A 16,981-nucleotide genomic window follows, 5' to 3' on the forward strand; every position below is an offset into this window, starting at 1 on the left:
AAATTTACATTTAATTGCACTCACAATCTGACTTGGAAGATGCAGCGAGTGAAAACTGGCCTTTTATGGTTCACCTCCAAATAGTAAAGTCCATGGAGGCAGTTAACAGTAGTGAACAACTTTAATTGGGATTTCCAGGACTTTTTCAGTGAATTTCCTGCAGGGCTCCTTAAAAATACCCCCTGAGCAGTGAAGCTCCTGCAGCTGGTGAAAGATGAGACCACACACCTTCAGGCCTGGTGTTCCACCAGCTTCTGATTCACTAACGTGGATTTATGGGTTGGCTTTTTCAAGTATTTCTGAACTTTTATTCAGGATAACCTTGGCAAGACCTGAACAACTTTGGGATTTGCACTTCAAAAGTATTTTCCCTCTCATTTCCTACCAGAGAAGAGACCACCCAAGGTCCTGCTGCCAGTGGCACCTGGGGGATGGATGTGGGGAGCACCCCTTTGTTTTGTTGAGGTGATGAGCAGCAAGGAGATGGCACTGGTAGGTCCTTTGGTCCTGACCTGGGCTCTGGTGATGAGCTCACGGGGAGGTGAAAGTTCCTCTGTTAATTACCCAGCTTTTTGACTCTCTCCATCTCTCTGGACGCCACCAGCTTTAAATTTTTTTGTGTTACTGATATTTTTTCTTCTCTTTCCCCCCGTTTCATTAACAGTGACAGATGCTTTTAATTAAAAAGAGAAGGCAAAACAAAATCCCGAGTAAAACAAAAAGAGAATATTCTAATTTGGCGTGACATTATGAGGCAGGATGGCTCCCGGCATCCAAGGTATGGAAAAGGTCATCTTCCACAGCTCCAGCCTTTTGCAACAGTGGAATTAAGTTCAAACTCAGGCTGGTTTTGAAGTCTTAAGTCTCTCCAGGGATTCCTTTCATAACATCTTCGAACTGGATAACACTACAGTAAATGAAATACACTGCACTGGATTAAAGGGTTATTTCCCCTGTGTGTCGAGCTGACACAGAATCCCAACCCTCAGGTTGCCTCCGAGTTGTCTCTATCTGCTGATACCCTCCCTGCTTTACATAACAGCTCTCGGAGTTTTTGCAGGGAAACTTTTGCCATTATTTATTCGGCCCCGGCGCTCGCGGAACGATTTTATGCAGCGAGGAGCCGAAATAAAGCAACTAAACGGGAAGGAATTCAGTGGGCTTCAAAACGTGAGGGAAGCAATGCAGGGAAGAGCAGAGCTGCCTCTCCAGGTCTGTGGTGCTGCTCTGTCATTTGTGCTGCAGCACAAACTGTGGCTGTGCCCGCATTGCCACTCACACTTCCAGCAGCGGAGCCCGCAGGAACAACGGGGCTGAGAAATGCTGCTGTGCTCTGAGCTGACTCTTCCAGCAGCCACAATTTGTTAGGGGTCGTTTGCAATGTGTTTTCTTGTAGAACAAATGTTCCTTTTGACTTTGAACTTGGTGCCTGCTGCAGCTCATGCGGATGTTGTTGAGGGACGGGCACCCAAACCGCTGCCATCTGCTGAGCTCCAGAGCACGGGGGAAAAACAGTGCCTTGAAATCTTGGAGCATTGGCTCCTCCAGCTCCACTGTGCCATGCCATGGCCAGTGCCCTGTGCCAGGGTGGCCTCTTGATGCTCATCTCCAAGCTTGGCATGATAAATCACAGTGGGCATCTGTTGAACATGCTCTGGAACTGCACGAATGGTCTTGATCCTTTGTTTCCCCCACCAAAACACTGATGAAAGACCCCTCCAGAATCATGGGGAGCCTGTGAGACACGAACTGTGCACTAACATTTTGAGAAGGAAAAGGGAGAGAACTGTTTCTTCCTCTATGACTCCTCCTATTTTATGTTATCCGAGGCTGGCTGGGTCAGATGGAAAACTGGAGTTGTGCTATGGAGTGTTTATTTGAGATAAAATGGATCCTCCATATGCTTGATCCATTTGGGGTTGGCAGAAACAGGGCACTGTGCTCTGTGTGTCCCTTTGTACCTCTGGATCCTGTTCTTTGCTGAATCTCTGCTCCCACCGTGGCTTGGTTTCCTCCCACACCACGGTTTTCCCTGGAGGTGCTTATGGATACCACTGGAACAACCACTGCTCCTCCCAAACTCCTGTCCTAAGAGCTGAGGGATTGGTGGGGCTGCTGCTCTTCACAGGGATGGGGAGATGCTCCTGATAATTCTAATGTGCTTTGTCTCCATGAACTTTTGGGATGAGGTGTTGGCACCTGGGGCTCTGTGGAAGGTGTTCAGCAGGATTTGTCCCTGCTGGAGAGTTTCTGCTGGTGAGGAGGTGACCCCACAGGCATCAGGTTCCTCTGTTTCCAAGTGTTATTCACATAATAAACACCCACAGGCATTAAAAACGTGGGAAACGATACTTTGGGGATTCTGCTGTCCACAAATAATTGAAATCAAGGACATTTTTAGATTTCCCTCTTACTGAACAATCTGGGAGCAGAAGCGAGGGCAGGGAATTGCGGGTGCTGGGTAGGTGGAGGTACCCTCACGCACCCACAGCCCCCGAGACAGTCGGTGTCTTTCCAGGAGGTCTGAAATCTCCCTGGAAAAGCTGGGACATATTGAAAATCTGCTCCGAGCTCTTAGCACTTCCTCCAGATTATTTCTTCAAGGATTTAAAAATATATTTTATAGCACTAAAATAAATGTTAATGAGTCTGCATGGCTTGGGGCTAACAATAGTATTTCTATTTCCATCCAGCAGCCTGGCAGGGCATTTGGCGATGGAAGAGCTGGATGTGGAGACCTGGCTGTTTCTTTCTGACTTGGTCCTTGATGTCTTGAACAGTTTTATTCTCTTGTGCTTTACTTTCCCTGTTTTGCTAAATAGCAGTGAAAAAGCTTCCTTGCTTTGTTCAGGCACCTGGGATTTATCAAAGGCCTCTGGGCAAGTGTTAAATGCTGAGCTGGGTATAAAAAGCGTTGTTTAGTGTTATGTTTATACCTCTTCAATGTTAGCATGTATTTTTATATACTCCTTGCGGTGACCTTTGTGTTTTTCCAACCAAGCAGACAATCTCCTTGACTCAGGGGGTTGGTTTTTTCTACTGCCTGCCGTGGCATCTTCGAAATTATTTTGTAAATATGCTTTTTTTGGGGTGTTTTCAGTGTTTGGGCTGGGACTCACGGTGCTGGAGGTGCCAGTTGCATACAGAGGATGGGAGAGTTGCCATGAGGAAAATAATAGCATGGAAGTCCATTCCTCTCATTCCTCACCTTCCTTGTTCCTCTCAGCTACAATGAAACGATATTTTAAGGATCCCAGGCTGCCATGTTCGATGGGCAGTGATTTGGGGGGGTACCCCAAGCCTTAAGGAGCCTGCACAGGAGCAGGGCACGGAGTTGGTGGCGGGGAGAGGTGTAGGAGTAACTGGGATGGCAGGAATTCAACCCTGGCACCGTGTCAAAGGCAGCGAGCCCTGCTCGGAGCAGCTGCGTTCCCCGGGACTGCGGGAAGCCAAATGGTTTGTTTGTCTGTTTACATGGATCTGTGGGGCTGTGTAGGGGAAAACCACTTAGCAGAGATTCTGCTATTAAAGCAGATGGTGGGAGATTAATCTGGTTTTTAGGGGGGCACTTGCTGGTACGATGACCACGTTATTAATTCCTTCCCGTGCTAGGAGCCCTTCCATCGTTCCAGGGGATGGGGGAATTGTGTTTCCTGAAGCTCTCAGCTCCTTCCTCGCTTCCTCACAAGCTGATGTGGTATTTTGGGAAGCAGAGGAGCGTTTGTCAGGGTCGTTGCTGCAGTTTCTCTACCCGTGCTCCTTCCACGCTGCCCTCTGCTCCAGCCCTTCCCCGTGCTCCCACGGCAGTTCCAGCTGCCTCCTGGCCCTCCTGCAGACCAGCAGCAGTCCCTTTGCTGCTGCTGGAACGCTGGTTGGTAGCCTAGATTCCATTTTTTCCCCTTCCATTTTAGAAATTGCTCTTTTTTTCCCCCCTGCCGTATCGCTGACAGCCGCGTTCTCCTTGACAGTTGTGATATTTGTATGTGTGCATAAAAACAGTAGGAAGCATTTATGTAGGTGTCACTAATTTAATTTAATATAATCTGATCTGTATGTATAGGGGAGGACTGCTCTGCACTGAAAATGCTTCTCTTTATTTTCCAGTCTCCATCGTCATCAAATACAACTCCTGTCATTCTCCTCTTCCATTCACCTACCCAAAGACCAAATCTGGAAATAGTAACCAAAAGAGAAGCCTACGTCACACACAGAGCAGGGAAAGGTTGAAATAATTGAAGGGTAAGTGATTTTTTTTTCTTTTCCCTCTTACTCTGTGTGTAAAGCTACAATAGGAAGTGCAAGACTGTGTAAAGAAGCTGTTAAGCACACACACAGCTGCTCAGTGTGCAAAGTGGAAAAAATGCCTGAAATCCTGCTTTGCTGATCAAAGAAAGGTGAGAAAGTGCCCGGGAGGGCCAGTTTGGAGTGTTGGTGCTGGTTCTGCTCACCCTGGATCCGTGTCTGCTCCTGCCTGGGTGGGAGCAGAGGCTCTGCACAGGCTGGCATGGCTTTGGCTGGTCTGAAGGAGCTTCCCAGCTGGGAGGGAGCCGGGATATCGGAGTCTCCCGCTGCTGAAGAGCTCTTGTGTCATTTCCTTCTCTCTTCCCCACTTCAAACCCCTCTCAGCTGGGGTGGTGAGCTGTGTGCGTGGGGCAGGATGTTTTGCCTTGCTCCTGCTCTCTGCAATCCCTTTTCCTGGAGAGCAACCTGGCGGTGCCTGTGCCGGGATTTTCCGAAGGGAAGCGTCGATGGGGGCTGGAGGAGGAACAAGCTGACTGGCAGAGCGAGGAGGCCTCTCCTGGAAGTGTTTGCCTTCAGGCTTTCCTTTTGCTGCGAGGGTGGCGAATGAGATAGGAGGAGATAGAAAAGCAGCTTTTGTGAAATTCAGAACCCTGGCTGAAGCATTAGTAAGCTCCAAATGGTGGGGAGCTCATTTTCCCACCCCATTCCCAGCTCTGTGCTTGCATATATTGTATTTCCACACATGTCCTGGTGTGGATGGACAGGATATGCCTTCGCTTGCGTTTGAGAACTTCTCTTTAAACATCTGGGTTTTTGGTTTATTGCTGTTGTGGGCTTGTTGGGTTTTTTTTCACCCCTGCCATGTTTGTTCATGCAAAATTCATATCTGGGAAGGGCATCTTAGATCGCTGCTTCTGAGTCAAAAAGGGAAAGTATGGAAGTGAAAAGAGAGATTGTATCGTTTAAGAAATATGATTCATGAATTAATCCTCGTCTGCTCCACCATCTGTGGCATGTGTTTCAACACAGAAATCCTGGGTTATATCTCTTTAAAAAGCTTTCTTCTTGCTCACTGCCTGAGTTTGCTGCAGCTCTAATGGGGAATTCGCTTCTTTTTGGGGAGAGAGCAGTGGGTTTTATTCATAGCCTGGCTGGGTTGCCCCAGCCTGTGTCCAAGCTGTAGGTCACTGAGGAGGGTGCAGAGCTCTGTGTTTTGGGGAGTGCCAGCTCTCTGTGCAATGCCATGAGCCTGATGTGCAGGCAAAGCTTGTGCCTGACTGTTTTTGCTGTGAAATTGTGGCTGGATCTCTGGAGCAAGAGATGGGCAGCAGTGGCAGGAGGTGCAGGAACCGGTCGAGATCCTTCTGGAAAAGAAGTGACTCGTTCTGAAATGGACTGGGGGGTATTTTGGACTTGTGCTCCAGAAAATAAAGCACTGAGGTAGTTCCCATCCTCTCTTTCCTGGTGATGTTTTTGTAATTTCTTGGTAGATACAGAGAAGGGAAAGGGGAGGTTTCCCATCTTGGCCCCGACAAGGAGCTGCCACACTTTGTGCCTCCAGGAGAAATGGGGGATGAGGGGACACTGGGAGTTTTGGGGGTGACCTTTTTCTGAGTGGATTCTTTGAATTGTTTCCCAGATTCCTGCAGGGAACAACTTTCCTTTTTAAACATATTTCTCAGGTTCTTCTTCCTGAAGCAGGTCAGACCCAAGACGTGTGAGCCCTTTTCATCCTTCCTGGACAGCGTTGCAATACTGCATCCCCCATCAGTCCCTTTGCTGGATCGCTCCTTTCCCTGGCCCTGGGATTTGCCCCATCAGTTTTCTCCCATGCCTCATGTGAGATGCTGGTAAAAGCCTGAGTGTTTTCCCCGTTGTTCTGGAGGATGATCCGAGGTGGTGCATGTTGGGTGGCCTCAGCCACAGCTCATGGTGGCCTCAGCCCGTGGCTCGGTGATGCTCCCACGTGGCCACAGCCCCTCCTGTGCTGGTGCCACTGATGTGAGCACGGCCCTGGCCGGCTCTGCTCCCGCTGATGGATGGAGGTGATCCAGGAGCTGAGTCCCACAGTGAAATATTGCGGGTTTATTGCCTTCCCATTCATCCTGTTTTCACGCCTTTCTGCCTCCCTGACTCATTGCCACCCGGCCTCTGCTTGCAGTTCCTCTTTGCTCTGGGAGCACCCACTGGACAAGGCTGGAGCGTGGCAAAGCCCTGATGCTTCCCATTGCCTTGGGAGCTTCTTTTTTAATTGAATGTCTAAAGCCAGAGCAGGAAAGGAAAATGCCTTTTGTCAAGAGCAGCAGGAAAGTGTTAAAATGAAGGAGGATGTGGGGGATGCTGTTCTGTAGCCAGGTGCTGAGCCCATCGAGGCTCTTGCACAGTCCCTAAGAAAGGTTTTCCCATTCCCTCCATTATCACAAATCCCCCTCCTGCCCACTCATCAGGGAACCCTTGGATGTGCAGGTGCTTTATGACACAAAAAATCCCACAAGCATGCGTAAATAGCTGTGTCTGAAGGGAAAAGGCTGTCAGCAGTGGTTCAGCAAATGTTCAACCCAAACTGGAATCAGGTTGAAATAATCCCTGTCCCAGGGACAGCACCCAGGGAAGGGCTGGAGCTGTGCCAGGGGAGGTTTAGGTTGGATGTCAGGAAAAAGTTCTTCCCCCAGAGGTTGGTGGGGCACTGAACAGGCTCCCCAGGGAATGGGCACAGCTCTGAGCCTGCCAGAGCTCCAGGAACATTTGGACAATGCTCTGAGGGACAGGGTGGGATTGTTGGGGGGCCTGTGCAGGGCCTGAAGTTGGATTCAATGATCTTGTTGGTTCCCTTCCAGCTCAGGATATTCCATGATTCTCTGCATGGGAAATGCTGGTGGGAATTCAGGCCAGATGGGCTCCTGGCTCTCTGTCCATCTCACCCACACAGACACACCTGGGCGTTCACACATTTGCCAGTCACTTGCTCGCTCCTCGTGTGCCTTTACAATATTTTGTAATTTTGTGTATTTCTTAACTGCCTCAATCATTTTTGTTTGGTGAGGGTTTCTGAGCTTGTTTGCCATTCTTTATCTGCCCCCTGCTAGTCTGGGAAGCAGAGATGGTTTCCTAGGGGCTCTTCAGCAAACCTCCATCTCTGTCAGGTGTGTGCTGGTCCCTCCTGTGCCAGCTGATGCTGGCAATCACTCTTCCAAAGTCTCCATAAAACAAGGACTTTGTGCCTGGAGAAGGTCCTGTGCTTACTTGCATGGCCAGTGCTGGCATTTTGTGAAATACTTTGAGCCCCCACAGAAGCTCTGCTGGTAAAAAACCCAAACAAACCAACAAGAGGTAAAACAAATTCTATGAGAAATTGAAAGCAGAAGCAGTCCAGGCATTATGATAAGCAGATTCCATTAACCACAGGTTTTACTCTTTATTTTAAGCTTTGATTAAAATCAGCAGCTTTTATTTAAAGTAAGTGAAGATGAGCTTCATGCTCACTCTTATTTCCACCACAGAGTGGGGCTGTAAATGAGGGGTTTGGTGGATCCCCCTCGGCTTCTCCTCCCTCTGCAGGGTCCCCTCTGATTAGAGAGGGTCCCCTGGCAGGGCGACAACGCTGGTGGCAGAGGACATGTGACTTTCCTCCAAGGTTTCTCATGGACAGAGAAAGGAGAAGCATTGGTTCCCCATCAATTCTTTAGGACCCCAGTGAAACAGCTGCTTGTTTCTCCTAAACAATTGTGCCGAGGCGGAAATTGGCTGGTGTCTGTACGGACTTTTTGGATGGGGAAAATTAAGCAGTAATAGCTGGAAAAATAATATGGGCTATGAGATAATAGATGCCTGAGGGATAAAATTAAGCAGTATTTTACAACGAAGGAAGAGGGTTTGGCAATAAATAGTTTGCCTTTGACTTTCTTTTGTTTGCCAGAGGACTGATGTTGTTTGGGAGAGGTTGTCCTGGGGTGTATTTTCCAAGCAGATGTAGGAAAACAGCGAAGGTGTGGAGGGTTTTCAGTCCCTCCCAAGAGGGCTGGTGCCAGGCCGGGGTGCAGCTCGCACTGCCAGCGTGTTGGATGTGACAGGATGTGACACTGGAGCTGCTGTGGAGAATCCCACCTGTGCAGGGGGATGTTTAGAAGAGAACAGCAAGGTTTACCCAACAAAATGGGAACAGGATTGGGTTTAAATGCCACAGGGAGTCCAGAAAGCCCAGGAAGGGGCGGTGGCGTGTTCAGCACCCCAGCAGGGTCTGAGTGGAGGTGACTCCCACTCTCCCTGAGTGCTGTCCTGTGCAGAAGCTCCTTCCCAATAATGCCACGACACTGGGATTTGGTTTTGTTCTGCCATCTCTCCATAATGTGCCTTTCCATAACAGCTCCGTGAGCACCTGGCTAAGGAGGTCATTTGGAAATGCTCTTTTCTCCATTTCATGTGCCTCATACCACTGTCCCCTTCCACTTGTGCACAGGGAATGTGCCATGGTGGGCTGGGAAAACGCCTGGTGCCAGTGAGAAACACCCCGGGGAGTGCAGGGCTTGCTCTGGGCTCCAGGGGCACCATCATGGGCAGGGCTTGTTCCTCTTCACTTTGCATGAGATAAGAGCACAGTTCAAACAGAGCTGCAAACCCTGATCCCACCTTCCCAGGGATGGATTTGGGTGCAGCAGGTTGGGATACGAGGTCTTTAGCCCAGGCCAGCTGCTGAGAGCTTTTAATTTCACAAACCTCAGGGAAAGCCTCCCTGCCAGGTGGAGGGATTTCCTCAGTGGATGGGTCTTGGGAGAGTCCTGGCTGTCCCTGGGAGCTGAGTGGGACTTGGGAATGCTCAGCACCTCTGCAAACGAGGCCAGACTGTCTCGTGCATCCAGAAGGGAATCATTAAGTCGCTGTGCATTGAGCCTCTGTTTTTATTCATGGAGTGTAATGTGATTCATTTGCCCTTTTGCTCTCGTGTTGAGAAGGCCGTCATCTCGTATGCATCGCTGGCTGCAGGCACAGCTCTGCTTAGTTAATATTTTCTGGGTTTTTGGCTGGGAGGGAACAGACATTTTCATCATGTGCAGAGCGGCCACGCAGCTGAGTGGCCACAAATCTGGTGCTCTCCCAGCCCTGGTGGGGAGCATTTAGCTGAGCTCAGCTCTCCTTCTCCAAACCTCCCGGTGAGGATCCTTTCTCCTGCTCTAGCCCCTCGTGCCAGGGCAGTGCTGGAGCCCCTGCACCTCATCCAGGGCAGCGCTGGAGGCAGGAGGGACACGCTGGGGGAACGGCATCCTTGGGTGTCCCAGTGACACCCAGTCCCCAGCAGCTCCTTGCAGAGTGGGGGTGAAGCTGTTTGCTGGGGAACCCAAACCCCAGGCTCATGGATATGGCCCAGGATCCTGCTGACACATGGTGGGATGCAGGATGGGACCTCGTTCTGCTCGATGAACTGATCAAAAACGGGTGAAGGACACTGTGGGTGCTCAATGCTGCAGGTCTCTCAGTGCCAAGGGAAATTATTCCTCCTTGGAGCTAAAAGAAAAAAGACACCAAGCGGGGCAAGAGCAGAGGATACAAAAGGATGGGCAAAATGCAATTTTTTTTAAATGTTAGCATGGGAAGCATCAATTAAGCCACTAATTCCTAAACAACATTAATGAGTAAACCAGTTGGAGTCACCACCTCTCATAGTGGGACAGGCCCAGCATGCTTCAGCTCCTCATGTTGGATCTCCAGCTGCAAAACAAGGAGTCAGAAACTCCCTCCCACCCCTGAGTGTCGTGGCCAGCCCTTTTTAATCACAAATCCCTGACCTCTGTCCTGCTGTCAGATTCCAAGTGGTCACCCTGCATGGCCCAGTGACCGTCTCAGAGTCCTCAGGTGACCCTGGGGTTCTGATGCTGCAGGGTCACAGTGCGTGTGAAAATCAGTGAGATTTTAGAAGCAAAGGGCAGGAGGAGGAGAGTTAACTCCATGTGTTTCTTTTCTTTTTTGCCACATCCTCTTCTTCCTTGTTTTTTTATCCCCCCCATACAGTTCAGAGCCCAAATCCATGCTGGGAAGGACCCACAGAAGACAACATCTGAGGCACAGGCGAGGGGGAAGGCAGGAGCCGGGCGCTTAAATTGATGATTTTCTTACACTTTGTTGATGGGGAGGCATAAAAGAGGGTCAGGTGTGGATAAAGATAAGGGGATAGGGTTTTCCAAAGAGCTTGGAGCCAGGAGCAGTTTGGGAAGGGGAGATTTTTAGCCTCCAAGGATTTGGGCAGACAAAAGAGGTGGAAGCAGGGACGTAACAACGCCGACCTTCTCCGCTCTTTGTTTGCAAGAAATGCACAAATCGCTGCTGGTATTGCTGAGTGCTTTCCTGCTGCTTTGTGGCTTGATTTGGAGCTGCAGCCATTCTGAGCCTGGTTCCTGACTTCCAAAAAAACCACAAAAAAGCCCTCAAACAACCAAACAAATCCCGGCCGACAGAATCGGAATCGTTCCCTCCGCGGTGCCCGCCGGGAGGACCAGGTCACCAACACCTTCACCTTGCATCAGCCTTAGGTCCTGGGTGGATTTGGTACAGATTAGTGCCGTTTGGAGAGTTCTAGAAAGGTCAGAAACAGCGAAGAAGCTCTAATAGCAGTGTAGCAACCAGCTGACTGCGTTGGGTTTCATTTTACTGCCATAGTAACACCAGGAGCCTCGGTGTCAGTACCGTGCCCACTGAATGCCAGTGCCCCCCTCTTTTTGTCAAGAGACAAGCCCATAAGAAGGTATTCTCTTCTGAAGAATTTCTCTGAGGCAGTAATGGGCTTTTTGGAGGGTTTGGTCCTCGTACCCAGAGATGTAAGGTGGGTGATTTACAAGGCACTGTGCAAATGCCAAATTGTTAGGCAGAACTGCTGCTGATTTAGAAGGCAGTTAAAGCTCTGAATGTGCCAAGTGCCAGTAGAGTGTTTCTACAGATGGAATAACTGGAAATATTGGAGAGATTCCAAAGGTTTAATCAAATTCAACCAGGTTTTTTTTTCCCTTTTTCTTTTTTTTTTCCTTTTTCTTTTTTTTTTTTTTTTCTCTAAACTGCAGAATTCTCTGAGGGATGCGGGTTGAAATAGTAGATTATTCCACTGCCTTTAGTACCGTGGGGGAGATTCTTACAGATGAACATAAAGCTACACACAAGACTTCGAAACAAACACATAAGTGGGTCTATAAACGAGGGCTGCAGCAGCAATGCCCTGAAATGCTGGACCAGAGTAGGGAACATCTCAGATATCCTGGCAGGAGGCTCCTTGGATGCGGAATGATGGGTTTCCAGTCCCACAGCACAAAGGGAAGTGGCAGCCACAGTGTTCTGTCCAGTTCTGCTGGACCCAGGCAGGTTTTGGGGGGATTCTGGGCATCCTCTCCGTGCTCACAGCGCAGCGCTGGGACGTGCATATGTTTCTGCACAGATGCCCACCTTCCTCTAGTCTTGTTGACAGCCTTTCCAAGGCTTCTTGTTTAGCCAGACCATATGTGCTTGGGCATGGAGATAGTGGGATGTGGAAAGAGCAGCACATTATCCTTGGGCTGCAAACACCATCAGGAGCAATTCCCAGCAAATTTTGCCGGCGCAGAGATCCAGAGCTGCCGATCCCGCATCGCAGGGCACGCCGAGCCATCGGAGGCGATTTCTCCCCTCATTTGTCAAAACCAGGTTCCAGAAAGCCATTTCCCTTTGTTCTATCCCCAAACCAGCTCTCCCTGTCCACTCCTTGAATATTCATCCAAAGCATGGATGAAGGCCACCAGGGAGAGGGGAAGTGGTGTCTCCAGGTGACGCTTTGCTGCTGGGGCGATGTGGGACCCAGCTGGGGAAGGGGTTGGAAATCTTTCCATGGGATTTCCCTTGTTGGTACAGAAAACAAAGAGCCCATCCCCGTTTCTGGCAGCAGGGTTTTGTTTGGGGGTGAGGTGGCAGGGCCAGGGTGTGGCTGTGAGGAAGGGCTGTCCCAGGAGTGATGCTGGGACAGCGCTGGAGCTTTTACCTTGCTGGGTTGGGTTTTTTAAGCAATGTTTTTTGGGTTTCACCTAAAATCAGATGGCCTGACTGGATCCATTAATTGTCATTTATTTATTCTTGTAAGAGGAGAAGTTTCCTGCTTTTCCTGGAGTGTTTAGTATTGATCCTCCCTGGAGTTGGGGCTGTCCCTGCGAGGCAGTGCCGTACTCAGGCACAGACCCCGTGTGGCTCCATGCAGTGTTTCTCATGGAATAAATCGCTCCAAAGCCATTAGCCTCAATGCCACAGTCTGCTGCTCCTGCTTTTCCTGCCCCCACCTCCACCCTGCCATTGATCCAGCCCGCTCCCTGTTTGCTGCAGTCAGGGCTGCCTCTGCTGCTGCGCACAAATTGCCTTAAAATTGAATTGGTTAAAACCATTTCATAAACATTCCCTCCCCTTCCTGATCCTGGCCACTGCGCCAGCCAGGGCTGGAGCTGTCTTGTGATTTTACCTGGCTGAGGGGTGGGGCAAGATTCCCAATTTTGTGTGTGTGTTCGTGTGGGTGTTTTTTTTTAAATTAAAGCCAGTGTAAAAATTAAAACTGGCGTGATTATAGGAATCAGGTCTCTGAAGATGCTGCTGTCTATGGATCTGCCTCTGAGGTGGTGTATGCTGCTCAAAGGATGTCCTGGTGTGCCTCAGCTCCTCTTGGCTTTGCAGGGATTAGGATTCACTCTGTGCCATGTGCCACCAGCCCCTCTGAGGTGAGAGCTCCGGTGCTCGTGCTGGGCAGTGCTCCAGCAGCTTTGAGGCACCAGGATCATTGTTTCCCTGCTGACGTGGTTGTGGTGTGACCAGAGGTGGTTTGGAGATGTGGAGTTGTGGGATTTTGGAGGTGTTTACTGGTGTAACACCCCGGGGTACAGCAGGTCCACAGCGGCATGGTGATGATGCCCAGGATTTTGGAGCACATCACTCCAAAGCACCTGGGGATTGCAGGGAGGAGGTGAGCCCGTGCTCCATCCCTGGAGCTGAGGAGATGTGCTTACCTACAGAGGTGTGTATGCCTCTGCCTGGGGCTGCAGGAGCACTCTGAGCCATTGGCACAGGAACCCTCTGTATCAGACACATCCAAACCCACCTGTGCTGATGCCAAAAAGCTGCTTTTGTAAGGACTGTGGGCAGAAGGCTTGGAAATAAGAAATGGTTTTGCAGGTAGTTCTGAGAGTCACCCCGAAAAGGTGTGTGTACAAAAGGTGACACAGTGCTCCCAGCAGCTGGTGATGTTCCATTGTTCCTCATTCACCATCCTTCCCTCCAAACTCCTCTTCACTCCAAATACTCTCACAAGAGCCCTTCTGCAGCAACGTTTATCTTGAGTGCTGCTATATCAGGATCCATCGACCTTGTCCTAAGATCATCTGCACCCAGTCGAAGCTCTAAGGGTGGAAGAGTGACATGAGCTCTCTGTTCCTCTGGGCCTGGTCTTTGGTGCTGCTGAGAGGCTGGCTCGGGGTGGGACTTGCTTGGTGAGGGGGTGACCCATCCCAGAGCATCCCCATCGTGGAGGGGCCCAGCCCAACAGGATCATCTCTCTCCAGGAGGTGCCCAGGACCCAGCTAAGCCTCAGTCCTCGGGCACCCTCTCAGCTTGCAAATCCTTGTGGAAATCTGCTTGAATTCAGTCTTCTCCTAGGATTCCTCCTTCCTGCCTTTCCCCAGGGGCTCTTGGTCCTGCAGTCTCTGCCTCTGGAACACCCCTTGCATCTCCTGGGGAATATCCTGGCTGGGCCTGCCCAACACTTGCAAATTTCCTCTTGTGTTACCCTGAAAGTGGTTTGAACAAGCTCCTGCAGGAATACTTCCCATGCCTACAGATCCTCCCTAAACTCTTCTCTAACATCTTGTCTGCAGGAGGTGATGGCATGAAGGGACAGCAGACACACCTGGCACTGTGAAGCCTCCTTGTGCCCTCACCCTGTGACCTCTCTGCCTGCTGTGGCTCCTCCACCCTTGTGTGTTGATGGCAAACACGGTGCTGCTGCATCCAGTCAATTTTTCTGTGTCATGACACCTGTACATGGTTCTTCTTTAGGTCTTTCTCATATGATAATGATGATATGAAATCAATGTGGTTAATGGTGGTGAGGCCCTGGCACAGAGCAGCTGTGGCTGCCTCTGGATCCTTGGCAGTGTCCAAGGCCAGGTTGGACGGGGCCTGGAGCACCCTGGGATGGTGGAAGGTGTCCCTGCCCATGGCAGGGGGATGGAATGAGATGTTCTTTAAGGTCCCTGCCAGCTCAAACAATTCTGTGAGTCTTATTGACAGCCCTGAAGCTCACCTAGAGAGCCTAACACCGGTGGTGCAAATTTATTTGCACATTTTAGTTCAGACAGGGCCATCTTCAAGTGCAGACAGCAATTTCAGTTTCCACTTAGGTGTTGTTGTTCCTGTTGTACTGTCAGGCAGGAGGTGGCCGTGCTGCTGATGCCTTTGTCAGGCTCAAACCGGGCTCAGCAATAAACCTTCCATCAGGAAATCCCTGGTTTACTCCTGCTCTGGGGCCAGATTGGTGCTGCTGCCAACATGTTGTGGTCTCAGCCCTACTTCTCATCCTCAGACTCTTCCTTCACATCTCTTTTGAAATATTATTACCCCATGTGCCTGATTTCCTCTCTTCTCCCAAGAAAAAAGAGAAGGAAATTTGCATTGAAAATGTTGTGTGTCCGTGTTCTACGGCGCTGACCTCGTGTTCCACAACCAGATGCCACCCCAGATCTGCTTAGGTTGGCTTGGCTGTGTTGTCCTGCCCTTGCTGGAGAGGACAGGACAGGGAATGACACCAGGTGCAGCCTGAAACCCCTCGCCTGAGGGGCCTCTGTACTCGGGCAAACTGAGTGCTCCTCGTTGAGATTTGCAAAGGAGAGAGATGGAATCCCACCCCAAAATGAGATTATAAACCAGAATCTCCTCTTCTGGGACAAGTGCCCCAAAGAACAATGTTTTGAGGCTCTCTCTCAGGTTTTCCTCTTTTTTTCCGATGGAACAGAATATTTCTTTCCAAGGAAATGGAGGAAACATGAACTGTCTCTCCCACTCAGTACTGATTTTTTTGCCAGCTCCTGTTGGTTGTTCCCCTGCCCTGGAGCTGACAGGGAGGCACTGGGCTGTCCCTGGAGCCATCACCCACCTGGGACCTGCTGCTGCTCTTCCCTCCTCTCCTTCCCCTTCCCCTTCCCACACCACCCAGTGCTCGTCCTGTGGCTCTTGGCCAGACAAGGAATTTAGTATTCAGGAAGTTGGGAAGTTTGACTGTCCTTGGTCTAATTAGTTCCTTAAGCACAGGGGAGCTCAGATCACAGTTCAAATGGCTGTAATTTGAGTGAGCTTGAGACAATGGGAGAGGATTAAGTAGCAAAATTGTGTCTATTACTTCGGCCAAAAAAAACCCAAAAAACCCTATTCAATTTGAGTAGAATATATAATTTTCCAAGCATGAGGGTTAGATATTAATGTGGGCTTGGCAGAGTTCATCATTGTAAGACTGCACTGAGAGTTCTTCACGTGCTGAGATCTGAGATCAAGGCTGGAAGTCGAGCACAACTTTCTGGAAATTCTCCTCCGAACAAATAATTGGCCTCAACAAAGAGGAGACTGGGGAAGATTTAATTGCTTATTTTTGTAGGAGGTCCTCTTAAACAGTCTTCTGGTCTTAAATCCCGTGGATATCTGTAACATTTTGGAGGTGGCTTTTCTCAGAGAGGGGGCCTGCAAGTGTCTGCCTCCCTTTTCCCAGACTAAGAGCTCCATCTCCAGGGATCCATGTCCTCCAAAGGGCGTGGTAGAAATACAAAATCCCAAACACCCAGGGGATTCAAAATAATGCAACCTGGAGTGAAAGCCTTCGCTTTTCCCTCTCTCTCTCTCTCTCTCTCTTGGCAGCAGATGTTGGAATCCAGGTGTTTTGCACGGAGAGGGCTGCAGCAGCCGCAGCCCCGGCCATGTGCTGCGTCCCTGGGAGTCCTAAGTGGTGTTTTCATGGTTTTAGTGGTATTGTGCAAGGCATGGCTGAGGGACAAAATCATTCTTTGCCTATCTAGGATGGGTAAATAGTGTATTTTATCTTTTTTTTTTTCTTTCTTTCTTTTTTAATACTGTGTGCCTGCATCTGTTCCGATAGGGGAAGAACAATGCTAATTGGAACGTTGGAAGGGGTTTGGAATAAATGAGAACAAACATTACCAGGCTGAGAAATTTAAAGGGAGTTTGGTCAAAACACTAGTGGCACTTTTAGTCAAAATATCTGAGTTTAAGCACTTCCAGGAGTGGTTTTAGTTGGCTTGAACTTGAGCGTGGTGAGAATAAAAGGCCTTTGATGGCTGATTTCTGCGTTAGCTGAACTCGCAGGGCAGTGTGAGAGCATGGGTTGGATCATGGAATCATTCAGGTTGGAAAAGCCCTTTAAGATCTTTGAGTCCAAAGATTTTAAGATCTTTGAGCGCTGTTCCTCCAGCGCTGCCAAGGCCACCTCTCACCCATGTCCCCAAGTGCCACATCCACAGGGCTTTTAAATCCCTCCAGGAATGGGAACTCCACCACTGCCCTGGACAGCTGTGCCAGGGCTGGACAGCCCTTTGGGGGAAGAAATTTTCCCTAATATCCAACCTAAACGTCCCCTGGCACAGCTTGAGGGCAGGGTTGTCCTGCTACTGCCTTTTATTTTCCTGTAGAGAAGTCAGGTTTGAGCATTGCATACATAGATAATGCAGCAAAACCACCCAGTTTTATCCTT

At 49.7% G+C, this 16,981-nt stretch overlaps 1 protein-coding gene across 10 annotated transcripts in view; it reads left to right on the plus strand.

The window, feature by feature from the left end:
• Positions 1-16,981, plus strand: part of NEXMIF (neurite extension and migration factor) — a 177,243-nt gene that overhangs the window by 117,049 nt on the left and 43,213 nt on the right. For all 10 annotated transcript variants that reach the window (XM_069015675.1, XM_069015674.1, XM_069015680.1 and 7 more), the window contains one exon: positions 4,105-4,239. The gene's annotated coding sequence lies outside the window, so the exon portion shown is untranslated. The remainder of the gene's footprint in view (positions 1-4,104; positions 4,240-16,981) is intronic.

This window comes from Aphelocoma coerulescens, chromosome 4A, assembly GCF_041296385.1.
Source record: "Aphelocoma coerulescens isolate FSJ_1873_10779 chromosome 4A, UR_Acoe_1.0, whole genome shotgun sequence".
NCBI lineage: Eukaryota > Metazoa > Chordata > Aves > Passeriformes > Corvidae > Aphelocoma > Aphelocoma coerulescens.